Below are 13,597 nucleotides of genomic sequence, written 5' to 3' on the forward strand. Positions count from 1 at the left end.
ATGTTCTTATAACTCCTAGTGCTGCACTGAGCATGTGCGACCAGAAAGCTAATGCTCATCTGCAGGTTATAAGTAGTATTGAGTGAACCTGTCTAAATGTTCAGGTTTAGCAACGTTATCCAAACCCGTTATCCAAACGTTTGATTTCCCGCGACTCCAGATAGATGCCGCCTTAGGGCTGCCAGAAAAACATGGATACAGCTTGTGGCTATGTTCACACTACGTATGGGTCCGGCCGTAGTTCGTACGCAGCCATACATGTGCGGCTGAAAGTACGGCCGTGGGAAAAATAGACATGCGGCCGGATTGCGAACATGCGGGCGAACCGCAAACATACGCCCGTAGTAGAGTTATGCTTCCCTAGCTTGTTTCGAAGCCATCTGAAACAGGTCATTTACTTGGAAATCTTCGCCAAGCCCAATAAAACACACAGAACCTTTTGGATCTAAAAATCACATTCAATTTGGCTGAAATAAGTACTCCGTACGGGACCGCATGGAAATCCACGGCCGTGAGTTGGAACATTTCTGTCCTCAAACAATGGTCTTGTTCATTTTTCACGGCGCCGTATACGATTCGGCCGTAAGCTCATACGTAGTGTGCATTGTGCGGCCGTAGATCGTATACTTTCAAGAGAACGCATCAACCCTTAAAAATACATGCGTATATTCGCGGTTCGCACTACGGCCGGAAAGATACGTAGTGTGAACATAGCCTGTGGCTGTATTTATATATTCCAGGACTTCCTGGGGTGACATCCATCTTCTGCAGCCGCAGGGAATGATAAACTGTTTGCAATAGACAAGAAAAGTATAGGTCCTCTAACCAAGTTTTAGTGGATTGATGCAGATATACTCATAGTATTAGATACAGGTTTTACTAAATGAACAATATAGTGTAAAATATATACATACATTAACAAAAATGAATTGATTTTACTGTAAAGAATAAAACATAAGGACATAATATGTTTTATTCTTTACAGTAAAATCAATTCATTTATGTTAATGTATGTATATTTTTTACACTATATTGTTCATTCAGTAAAACCTGTATCTAATACTATGAATATATCTGCATCAATCCACCACAACTTGGTTAGAGGACCTATACTCTTGTGTAATTTTCCCAGTGTCTAATGCTGCGTTTACACGGAACGATTATCGTGCGAATTTGCACGATAACGATCGAATTGTACGTGTAAACGCAGCGAACGATCAAGCGACGAGCGAGAAATCGTTCATTTTGATCTTACAACATGTTCTAAAATCGTTGTTCGCAAAAAATTTGCAGATCGTTCCATGTAAACAGTCGTTCACCGATTTTACCTATGTGCGAGATAGGCTTAAGTGATTGCAAAACGATTTTTCCGTACGATATATCGTTCCGTCTACACAATGATTTTTCTAAAAAAAACATCGTTCTTTCGATATCGTTAATCGTACGATTGGGCGAATTATCGCTCCGTGTAAACGCAGCATTTGGCTATGTTCACACTACGTATATGTCCGGCCGCATATTTTCCGCGGCCGGACATGTACGTATGAAACTCCGGCCGGGACTTTACGCAAGTTGCGGCCGGATACGTACGGCACGCAAACTTACGCCCGTAGTGTACTTACGCTTCCTGAGCGCTCTTCGTAGCGATCTGTCAGCGGTCTTTTACTTGGAAATCTTCGCCTAGCCCCGGACACCCCACAGAACCTTTTGGATCGGCACAAAAAGCTTGAAAAATGAAGAAATCACCACTACGTACGGGACCGCATGTTACGCTACGGGCGTAAGTTACGGCATTTCCGTCCCGAAATAATGGTCTGGTTCATTTTTTACGGCGCCGCATACGATCCGGGCATAAGTTCGTACGTAGTGTGAACTGTGCGGCCGTAGATCGTATACTTTACATTGTACGCAAACTACGTAAGTTTCCGGCCGCTTATTCACGGAACGCGCTACGGCCGGAAACTTACGTAGTGTGAACCCAGCCTTAGGGTATAGACACTTAATAGGTTAACCTCGTCAAGGCAACTAGCAGTTGAACTCACACTATCTTTACTCCTTTTTTGTTTGCAATAGACTTCCGAAAATAATTGTCATGATCATTATTTTGACGTCCACACAATGCCCGTTATTTTATTCACTGTATGCATTGGTCGTCCGTCATGCCATAGATTTCAATACATTGCATTGAAGTAAATTAAATCACAGCAATAACAGACATCTTTTGTCGGTCAGTTTGGCCGCCCGTCAGTGCAATGAGGTTGATTGTTGGTAGATTATTTTAGTTCAGGTGTCTTTGATTGAAAAATCCATTGAATTTTATAGCAAAAACGGTCAAAAAAGAAAAACCTTGTATTACCAACTAAAAAATAACGTCCGCTGTTTGCTAAAGACATCTGAAAATGATTGTCGTGATCATTATTTTGACGTCTGCCTAGACAATGTCCGTTATTTTTATACACTGTGTGCATTGGACGTCCGTCATTCCATTGATTTCAATACACTGCATAAAAATAAATTAAAATGTGGCAATAACGGACGTCTTTTAAAATAGAGTGGACACCATTTCTTTCTTTTTTTAAGATAGTGTGAACATAGCCAAGCAGTGTATAAAACAACAGCCATAATGTACACACCCTGTATACACTACAGCCACTGTTCTCTGCGGCCACACAAAATAATTGACAGGTCTATTCGATAAACAGCGGCCGTACAAAATAGTTTGTGCTCACAGTATAGAGTACGGCTCCTGGCCATACTTTACAATGCGGTCTATGGTATTGGAGAGCGGGCATATCCGAATGTGCCCACATTACAATTAAAATAAAGTGTTTATGTGGCCAATACTACAGTATCGGCCGAGTGACACGTCATACAGCGGCCTTTGTTTGACACGGCCGTGTCAAACAACGGCCCCTGTTCTAAAAGCCTCTGAACATAGCCTAAAATTATAAATGCAGCATAGAATCTGCTGGCCCTCATTCATAGAATTCGCCAGAACCACGTCCGTGTGCTCCGCTAGTACGGCTGTACGGACATCATCCAGGTGGAATTTTAATGGACTTTAGTTTAAAGGAATTTTACTTGCTTTATGTGATTCTTTGCAGTTTTTCTAGTACTGTACATTTGTAATACTGTGGTGCTCTGGAAGAGTTTTGTATTCTGGACACAACCTGCTCCGTCCCCCTTCACTTTTAGTCCAAACCTGACTACACTGTTAAAGGCTGCGGCTCTGGAGCATTACACTAGTTGTAATCGTGCAGGGCTATGGAGGAGTTCATAGAGCACCGATGTAAACATGTTTATGGAGTGCGCAGGGCTGTCGCTCTCCTGTCACTCCGTGCCCCGCCTTCCCCTCCCGCAGCCATCGGAGTCCTCCTCACGAAGCAGCGCCGCTCTCCAGTGGAACGCACAGCCCGCCGCCCGCGTAGCAGCCGCACCACGTGACTCTACAGGTCACATGGGTGTGTCACGTGGGGCGGCGACGTCAGAAGGTCCTTTCGGAGAAGGGGGAACTAGCCGCTACCCTGTCACCACGGAGGAAGATCCTGGCAAAACTGCCCTACAGCTGGCCGGCGGCCACAGCCAGGGAGAGGACATTGTCTGCCAGCCGGAGAGATGAAGGCGCTGGGAGCTCTGTGACTTACTGGGAAGTGCCTCGGCTTTCCCCATGGTGAGTAATTAGCATGCATTTCCTATGCAAATCCTATGGTAGATGGGGGAGAGTGTGCTGCGGCTCCTCAGCCTCCCTGGTGTGGGCAGCATCTCCTGCAGGAGTCCCTTGTGCCTGTGCTGGTGGTTCTAGCTGTGCCGCTCTGTGCAGGTCCCTGGGCACTGGTGGCTGGATGGTGCCAGCCTCATGCAGTGACAGCTTGGTTCCTGGCTGTGTCATTGAGAAGGGGCGTGGCTTCTTGCATGCCACATGTGGCCCAATCACTGGCCACTTCTTAAAGGGCTGTTCCGGTTTCTTTAAAAAAACAAAAACAAATGAAAAACACTACTGGAAGGAGCCATCCGGTTATGCACAACAATAGCTATATGGTAGCAACTTGTTAAAAAAACAAAAGAGAAGCAATACTTACCTCTCCACGCTCCCCCAGTGTCCTGCTATGAGTCTCCAGTATCTCCCTAAGATCATCCCACCTCCACTTTGACAGGATCGTCTGGAGTATACCAGAGACCGGTAGCAGGACACTGGGGGAGTGTGGAGAGGTAAGTATAGCTTCTTTATTGTTTTTTACATACCAACCTCAAAGCAGCCATACAGCTTTTGTTTTGCATAGCTGGATAAATCTTTAACCCTTCACTACCAGTCTAACTTAGATACTTAGGCAGCCCCTGCCGGATATGACAACTGACAACTACGGCTGACCTCCACATGACCACCGAAGCCACTGATTGGCTGCAGAGGTCACATATAGCCACAGCACATCATTGCCAGCAGATTGTAAACACAGAGTGGCAGGGAGCGCAGATCAGCAGTGGATTGAAGAGTGGTATAAGCTGTATTTTCATGAGGAAGCAGACAGGGATGTGATTTTGTGAGCAATAGGAAATTCAGGCTGGCAACGAGAGCAAGACTGTGAGGCTGAAGATCCAGCTCCTTATTAGAAGTTCCTTGGTACCTTATACCCTATTCTGGGTCTGGGCTTGTGGTCTATGTAGCTTCATTGTCTATCTCTAATAAAGACTGGTTCACCATTTCCCCAAAACAGCTCCAATGTGCCCTTGGCCTGATCACTTCATGATCCATTTTATTCACTATCAAAAAATTCCGGGGATACAAATAGCAAGTCACAGTGCCACAGAGGCATCATACCATTACATGATGCAGTTGTGTATTCTTTGCTTTTTGGCTATTAGGATGGGGTCCCAGGTTATGAATGACCCCCCATATACCCTTATAGAGTGTATGGACAAGGTCTGTCTAGATTTTTCATCACCCATGTTGTACCTCTAATTTAGGATGCTGGGTTTGTGTGTGCAGATTTCCTATAATAATCGTACAGATACTCCTTTATTTCAAAGGGGAGCTATCAGCAGGTTGGACAAATCTAACCACCTGCTAATCTAACCTGTCCCTATTGGTGCTGAAGATGAAGGTTTCTTACCTTCATCCTCTGCGTCATTCCTGTGCAGTTAGTCTTTTACTCCTTGGTCCGGTGAGACCGTTTCTAACAGTCTTACTAGTAAAAGACTAACTGCACGGAAACGGCTCAGAAGATAAAGGGAACACACATCCATCCATCATCAGAGTCTCCTGTGCAATAGGGGGCTATCAGCAGGTTAGATCCGTCTAACTTTAAGCTACGTCTGGCGAGTGATATATTTTTCTTTTCGGAGTCTATAAAGTTTTCTTCGCAGTCGATGGCTTCTCACATCAGTTGGCTGACAGTATATTTCATGCACCTTTGCCTCAGTTTCAGTAACTTTGTTAGAACCGATCACACATTTGACACCTTGTATTTTCATGTATGTGTGCAGTGAAGTAGTACTACATGAGGGATGCTTTCAATTTCTGAACAACTACCAGCTCAATAGAAATCAGGGACTGTTTTCTAGTCCACTGGGGTCTTCTGGTCACTAGAGGGCAGGATTGCATATATGTGGGACTCTTACGTAATGGGTTTGTGAAAGAGGAAATCTAAATCTACCAAAGTGCCCCTTATTCTAACAGGACAGCTTTGGCAGGCCAGGTATTTATACCCTGGAGAACGAAAAAGGATTACTTGGAGGGATTTTTGCCATTCGTGTATTAAATGAAATTATTGTTAATACATGCAATGCTGAGCAATAAGCCCTATAACTGACTCAATATAATGACTGCAACCAATCTGTACATGCATTTATAGACTTAACAAGTTGTGCAGCTTTTATTACGTCTGCTTCCTGTGGCATTACTTCTGGAAATGAATCAACCAATATACCCTGTGTACAGAATGTAACTGTTACCTAGGACACAAGTGAGTCATACCAGCTTTAGCTTCCTAGTTAAATGTCTGTGGCACAGAGGTGGCAGAGCATCGGGACTTTGGGTTCATATCTGAGCATGCCAGCATCTGCAGCTCTGCTCAGGCAAATCTAGAGGAGATAGGGATGGATACTGAACTGTGTTACTGCTTGTTTATGCCATCTGGCAAAAATTATTGACTTAAAGAGGCACTCCAACAACAACATAATTTTACCCTGCCAACATAAGGCTGGTGAGAGTAAGGGCTCATTCACAAGTCCGTAGATTTCCGTCTGGTGGCGGGCAGTGTTCTGCAGACTGGACCAGCGAGCTCCCAGCATCATGTTTAGTTACAATGTCGGTTTAAAAGTTTGTGCTAGTGTACTGACACAGCCGCTTGGCTGTCCGTACACAAGAGCGAACTTTCAAATAGTATCGTTGTTCCCGAAGTCATAATTCCTCAAAATCGTCAGGAGACTCAATATGAGGAAAATGGAGATTGTCTTCAGTTAAAGATACACTGCACTCATTTTATAGACGCAGTCTTGAACCAAAGCAAATTTTACCATAAGGAATAGTTGAAAGCAGACAATTGGTTCCACACCCCAAAATATTGATTTTTTTTTTTTTTTTTTTTTTTTTCAATAATATGTAAAACAGATGAAATAAACATTTACAAACAGCAGAATATGTGATATTATAAGTTACTGTACGGTAATGAAGAGGATGGGAAATGCAAGGGCGGACAGAGACTGCAGGGAGCATGAAGGAATGAGCAGGGTATAGGGTGAGCACAGTATAGCAGCACTCTGTCTGGGGAGAGAGGGGTTACAGCTATGAAAAGATTACCTCCACAGTCCTGTCCCCTGATGCAGACCCCAGCCTGAAGTTGATCTGCTATGATTTGGAAGGTGAGGGAGACTTCCTGGGTCAGAGTACAGGGCTGTAGACCTCGCTATTCAGACCATGCACCTCCCCCACTCCCCCCAACTCAGTACAGGGAGCTCTTAAACCAAAGCAATGCTCTTAAACCAAGTTACAATTTTGAAAAACTGTGAGCTCTTCTTGCAAAACGCTCTCAATCCAAGTTACTCTTAAACCAAGGTTCCACTGTACATTCATTATTTTTGTTGCTGTTTTCATGCTGTAAAACAAAGCTGAACTTACCAGATATCCAGGTCAAGTCTCCTGAAGGCAGATTTTCAGACTTGTGCTGGATGAAAAAAAAACAGACTAAGGGTAAATTCACACGGGCGGATCCGCCAGGAGTCTCACGCACGAAATCCGCAGCTAATCCACAATACACGTATTAATAATAATAATAAGAATAATATGTGTATTGCGGATTAACTGCGGATTTCGTGCGTGAGACTCCCGGCGGATCCGCCGGTGTCAATTCACCCTAAACACAGGAATTCCAGACAGTACAGAAAGTCACGGCCCAATATGTCCATCAATCACATGACTACCTTCTCTCTGTGAGCGCTCAGATGGCCTGGGATACACAGGACTTCCTGTTTTCTGACTTGTCAGAAAACATGAAGTGCTGTGTTTTTCATGCTAACTAAAAAAAAAAAAATTGTGATTGTAAACTTGTAAATGCAAACTTGCTTTATATCACCTCGACTGTTGATTTAGATTTTGAAAGTTATAACGACAGTGACACTCTCTGCAATACAGTTGCCCCCTCAAACATACATAAAATTAGCCAAAAAAAAAACCCAACAACTGAGATTTAAATTGGGAATCGCCCAAAATTGAGATTTTATTTTTTGGTCATATTGCCCAGCTTTACTTTCAGGGTATTTGCTACCAGCATTTGTAGTTAGGGTGAGTGGCAATACTAGGTCTAACGGTCCGTTTACATGGGACAATTCTCCTAATGACAACAAGCAAGTGTCAGTATGATTCATTTATAAGAAAAATAATTTAAAAAAAGCCAAAGAAACATATCCTAAATGCCTTTAATGGCAGTGTCATAATAAAATACAAAACAATCAATTTCATAAAATCGACTTATTGTTTCCTGTCTACTCCTAATGTTGCAGGCTTTGGGCCCATCCTTGTCGATAGTCCTATGTGATGAACAACAACTGCTGTTATGGACACACATATGTGTAGGTACACTCTAAAATCCCTGAAACATTACACACAACAATTTTACTCAGTTTAGTAGGGAGGGAAAAAAATAGTATACACAGGACTGTAAATGTGAGATATTTTATGTCAGGCTTAGGGGCATATAAGTTCAACAGGCATAAAGGACAAAAAGAGATAAAACCAGCTTTATTGTGGGTTTACTCCTATTATCCAGCAGCTGTTTCAGTGTGTGTGTGTGTGCAGGTTCCTGCATCCGTTTACGATACTTGGACATGTCTGCGGCGCTTGTGGCTTTTCAGTGACTAAACAGTTTTTATGTAGAAAATGTGTGAATAGTGAAACCAGTCTGGTTACTGGGCGAGCCAACTAAGCAGTAGCTTGGAGCTCACCACTGATCAACTGAACAGCCGTTTACAGGGACGATTATCGTGCTATAAATTGTTAAATCGTTTGAATTTAATCTATAATTTTCTAGTGTAAATGCAGCAACGATCAAACGTCGAACAATAATTTGTTCATATGTTGTGGATCGCATCTTTTAAGCTGACCTCAAAATCATCAGTGTTTTTTTTTTTTTTTTGTGATTGGTCTTTTTGTTTAACCCTTTCCCACACGAGGACGTAACTGTACGTCCTCGTGCGGGTGGGGGCGTTCAGAGCAGGGCTGCGCGGCGACCCCGCTCTGAACCGCCGCGATCCCGGGTGCCGCATGTAGCCCGGGGCCACGGCTATTAGCAGGCACGGTCTGATCGCCGTGCCCGCTAATTAAGTCTTCAGATGCAGCTATCAAAGTTGACAGCTGCATCTGAAGACTTCAGAACAGCTATTCCCTGGTGTCTAGTGGGGAGATCGCCCCCCGTGACATTGTCACGGAGGAGCGATCTCCGTGACTGGTGGCGGCTGGGGTCTGCGCGGTAATTGCGCTGATCCCGGCTTGGCATTCGGTTGCTTCCGGCTGCATGTTAACAATGGTTTGAATTTTTTACAGGCCATCAGATACAATAAAAGTTATACATGTTATATATCGTTGTAATCGTAACGACTTGAGGAACATACATAACATGTCAGTTTTTCCATAGGGGACACAGCGTAAAAACGAAGCCCCCCCAATGTCACTGCGCGTATAATTTTTTTTCTGATTTCGTAGCATATTTTATGCAAAAATTCAGCCTTGTCATTGCAAAGTACAATTAGCGACGCAAAAAATAAGGGCTCATGTGGGTCTGTAGGTGTAAAAATGCAACTGATATGGCCTTTTAAGCACAAGGAGGAAAAAATTAAAACGCAAAAATGAAAATTAGCCTGGTCCTGAAGGGGTTAAACGCCTATCATTTAAAAGAAAAAAAATATCATTGCTTGTTGCGTGCCAAATGAGTGATTAAGCGATTTATCTGTACCCTTATTCTTTGAGAAATTGAGAAGCGCGTTTTATCCTATTCTACACAAATTACATTCTTATTGTTCCTCCCTGGTCACTTTCACATTGAAGAATTTCAGTCAGTAATTGGCTTCAGTATTTGTAAGCCAAAACTGTGGTGGAACATAAAGCAAGAAATACTGCAGTTGAAATATTTGTAACTGCTTGCCTTACAATCACAGGAGCAAAATACTGACCAAAATACTGCCATATGAAAATGGCCTCTCCCTGTGTCCCCCCCCCCCCCCCCCCCCCCCCCCCCCCCATGTTTGACAGTGTATCCCTGTAAGCACTGATAAGGAGAAATTTTTAGTGGTGTGCGTGAAAGGCTGAATAGGGTACATCTGTGAATGAAGCCTAGTCAATAAACCATGCTCCGCTGGAACTCCACCATGCAACATAACTAGTTACAGAGCTGTATGTTAAACTTATTACAAAACATGAGAATGGAAGAAGATTGTAAACTTTACATTACTCTTAAAGGCATCTTAAAGGGAACCTGTCACCCCCGTGCCGGGGTGACAGGCTCCCGACCCCTGTTAGAGCCCCCTATACTCACCTAATCCCGCTGGGTCCCACTTCTGGAGATGGTCGGGTCACGGAGATATCGGCGCCCGACGCGCGCGATCCTCAGATGAGTCCAACGCTCATAGAGAATGACGGAGCGCTGGACTCTCCTGTCATTCTCTATGAGCGTTGGACTCATCTGAGGATCGCGCGCGTCGGGCGCCGATATCTCTGTGACCCGACCATCTCCAGAAGCGGGACCCGGCGGGATTAGGTGAGTATAGGGGGCTCTAACAGGGGGTTGGGAGCCTGTCACCCTGTCACCGGGGGTGACAGGTCCTCTTTATGCTTTTGATCGACTATTAATCTGCCTTAGTGATAGCAAATTTTCATTTTTGCACTTTTTTTCCATTCCTCATGTGTAAAAGGCCATAGTGCTTTCATTTTTTTATTTTTACCTACCATATTTGGGGGGGGGGGGTGTTCATCATTATGCTGTTCTCCATGTGGTGCATGTTCTTGTTTTTTTTTTTGTTTTTTTTTATTGTACAACTTCTATTTTGACTTTTGGTCTATTGGTGATTTTTTGGTCTATGGGGCTGTGTGAGGGGTCATTTTTTTCTGTCATGATCTAGTTTTTATCTGTACCACACTTGTGTATTTGCAATTTTTTGATCACGGGTTTTTTGTTTTTTCTGGGATTTAAAGTGGCCAAAAATCAGCAGCTTTGCACTTTGGAGGTCTTTTGCGTTCATGTCGATTACTGTCTGGATGCTGCTGCATGTGGAGATACAAAATATGTTTTGTTTTTTTTTTCTTTTTTTTAATTAGGGGAAAGGTGGTGATTTATAATTTTATTATGGAATGGATTTTTTTTATATAGTAAACATTTTTTAACACATTTTTATTGTCCCTCTAGGAGATTTCTGTGAGCAGGACAGTGGTGCCTTGGATTACGAGCATAATTCGTTTCGGGACCGTGCTTGTAATCCAAATCCAATCTTAAACCAAAACACATTTTCCCATAAGAAATCATAGAAATGCAGACAATTGGTTCCACACCTTAAAAATAATGATTTATTATTCTGAATAACATGTAAAACAGATGAAACAAACATTCAGAAACAGCAGAATATGTGATATTATAAGTTACTGGACAGTAATAGAGAAGATGGGAAACACAAGGGCTGACAGAGACTGCAGGGAGCAGGAAGGAATGAGGAGGGCAGATGTGGGCACATACATGCAGCGCTCTCTGTCCGGGGACAGAAGGGTTACAGCTATGAAGAGATTACACCGTCCTGTCACCTGACGTAAGCCCCAGCCTGAAGTGGATCTGCCATGATTTGGAAAGTGAAGGAGACTTCCAGGGTCAGAGTACAGGGCTGTAGACCACCCTGTGCAGACCATGCCCCTCCCCCCCTCCCACCCAGTACAGGGAACTGTTAGCTCTTAAACCAAAACACTCTTAAATCAAGTTACTCTTAAACCAAGGTACCACTGTACCTTGATTTTTCATAGGGATCAATGCACTACATATGTACTGCATTTATCCATTATTTTGCACTCTATTGCTACAGGATGCTTCCTGCGATCCATGCCACTACGCACCAGTGTCGCTTTACTGTTTTAATGCTGCTGTCAATTTTGACAGGGGCATTTAAGTGGTTAAATAGCTGGCACAGATTGGTCTGTGCCAGCTATTAGCAGGAGCCCCTGGCTGCTAATAGCAGCTTGGAAATGCTGTGCATATAGAGGACTCACATTGTGAGTCCTCTCTATACCCCTTTACTGACACCATGATGTACGTGTTATGTCATGGTGTCTTAAGGGATTTAAGTGAATCTGTCAGCTGAAGTTCACATTTCATACTGCTGACACTTTTAGACAGTGTTCATACCTGTACTGATCGAGAGTCTCTGTGTCACGTGATCAGTTGAGCTCATAATGTAAGTCTATGAGGCCTGACTGATTATGCTGATACAAAGAGGGGAGCGGACACGCTGCCGTGTGGTCCTCTCCCCGCTCGTTCTGACAATACAGGTACAGGTCTGAACACTCAGACCCGGACCAATCAAAACTTTTGGCATGTCTCTATGACGTGTGAAAAGTTTCCTATGGTGACAGTGACAATTTTAGTTTCCTATGTCTGACCAACCTTTAAAAGGTTATTCTGACAACACCCACAGGTGTTTGAGGAAAGGTTTTAGCACTGGGTCCAAGAAGCACCAAAAAATGTGTGTGTGTTTACACAGAGAAGATTATCTGACAGATTTTTTAAGCCAAAGCCAGGAATGGATTCGAAAACGGTAGAAATCTGTCTTTCCTTAATGACCTGTTCTCTGTCTATAGTCTGTTCCTGGCTTTGGCTTAAAAAATCTGTCTGTCTAAGGGTGCAGGCACACCACGGAATTCAGGAGGATAACCAGCTGCCCCGCTCGCGCTAGCACACATTTCCGCCCGTGCCATAGATTCCATTCTGTGCACAGGTGGATTCTGCCGTGTGCCAAACGAATTGTCAAGTCAATTCTTTTGGCGGACGGCGGAATCCGCCTAACCATAGAATGGAGTCTATGATACGAGCGGTGGGTTATCTTCCCGGATTCCGTAGTGTACGCACACCCTAAATCACTGCTTCTCAAACTATTTCTACTGGAGCCTCACCCAACACACCAAGGCAATGCCGGGCCTCACCAGACTGACTAAGAGGATGCTGGGGCCTCACCATCTGTGGTGAAAGTCCATTTAAAAGCTGAAAATGATGCTAGGGATACCTTTCACCTGTCTTCCAAGCTCTAGATATAATAAAGCAAGCAAGTATGAAATAAATTAATAATGTTGCTAAAATGGAGATTTTGGAGGACTGTGCAGATCATAGTTACTTTTGTAAAAAACTGCCTCCCCAGCTGGGCCTCACCAACAACTAGGGGGCGCCTTACTGGTGAGGCTCGCCTCACAGTTTGAGAAGCACTGCCCTAAATGCACCCTTACTCAATTTCTCCTCAGTGCGCCAGAACTCCACTTGGGCTCATAAGCTGTTTGGGCATATGACATGGCTCAGAAGGGAAGCATGGCTATTTTGCACAGATTTTGCTGGATCTGTTTTTGGGGACCATGTGCATTTGCAGTGACCCCCATTTTACTAGTACCATGGAAACCCCCCCCAGAAGGTACCCTATTTTGAAAGCCACACCGTTTTAAAAATTCATCCTGGGGTGTAATGTGCGTTTAGACCCCACAAGCCTTTGAGAAAAGTTGTTTCCAATTTTTTTCCAATATAATTCAAGTTGGGGTGAAAAATTCTTGTTTTCACAAGGAACACAGGGGTATAAGTAAGTGGCGGGGTCCTGTTTCTACTGCTGAATGGCTGTGTGCCTCCCAATGTCCTGTCTCAAGCTCCTTCTGAGATGTAAGTGGCCAGAGACCGGGGCACCAGAACAGCATGATGAGAGCGCCAGCGCTGGAGCCAGGGAGGTAGGTGGATGTCATAGTCTTCCTCCACCCCCACTCTGGAGGTACTGAAAAAACACCTGCCTGGAGCTGGAGTACACCTTTAAGTGCCTGTATCAAAATGCTGCTTTGGTCCAAACGATCAAAACACGTCCATTTTTTTTTTTAACTTGCACA

The 13,597-nt window shown here is 43.9% G+C and overlaps 1 protein-coding gene across 1 annotated transcript in view; it reads left to right on the plus strand.

Annotated features, from left to right (window-relative positions):
* Positions 1 to 3,446: 3,446 nt before the first annotated feature.
* The window catches only part of JAK2 (Janus kinase 2), a 173,149-nt gene continuing 162,998 nt past the window's right edge, over positions 3,447 to 13,597 (plus strand). The window contains exon 1 of the mRNA XM_069961926.1: positions 3,447 to 3,670. The gene's annotated coding sequence lies outside the window, so the exon portion shown is untranslated. The remainder of the gene's footprint in view (positions 3,671 to 13,597) is intronic.

The sequence above is a fragment of the Dendropsophus ebraccatus genome, chromosome 3 (genome assembly GCF_027789765.1).
Source record: "Dendropsophus ebraccatus isolate aDenEbr1 chromosome 3, aDenEbr1.pat, whole genome shotgun sequence".
NCBI lineage: Eukaryota > Metazoa > Chordata > Amphibia > Anura > Hylidae > Dendropsophus > Dendropsophus ebraccatus.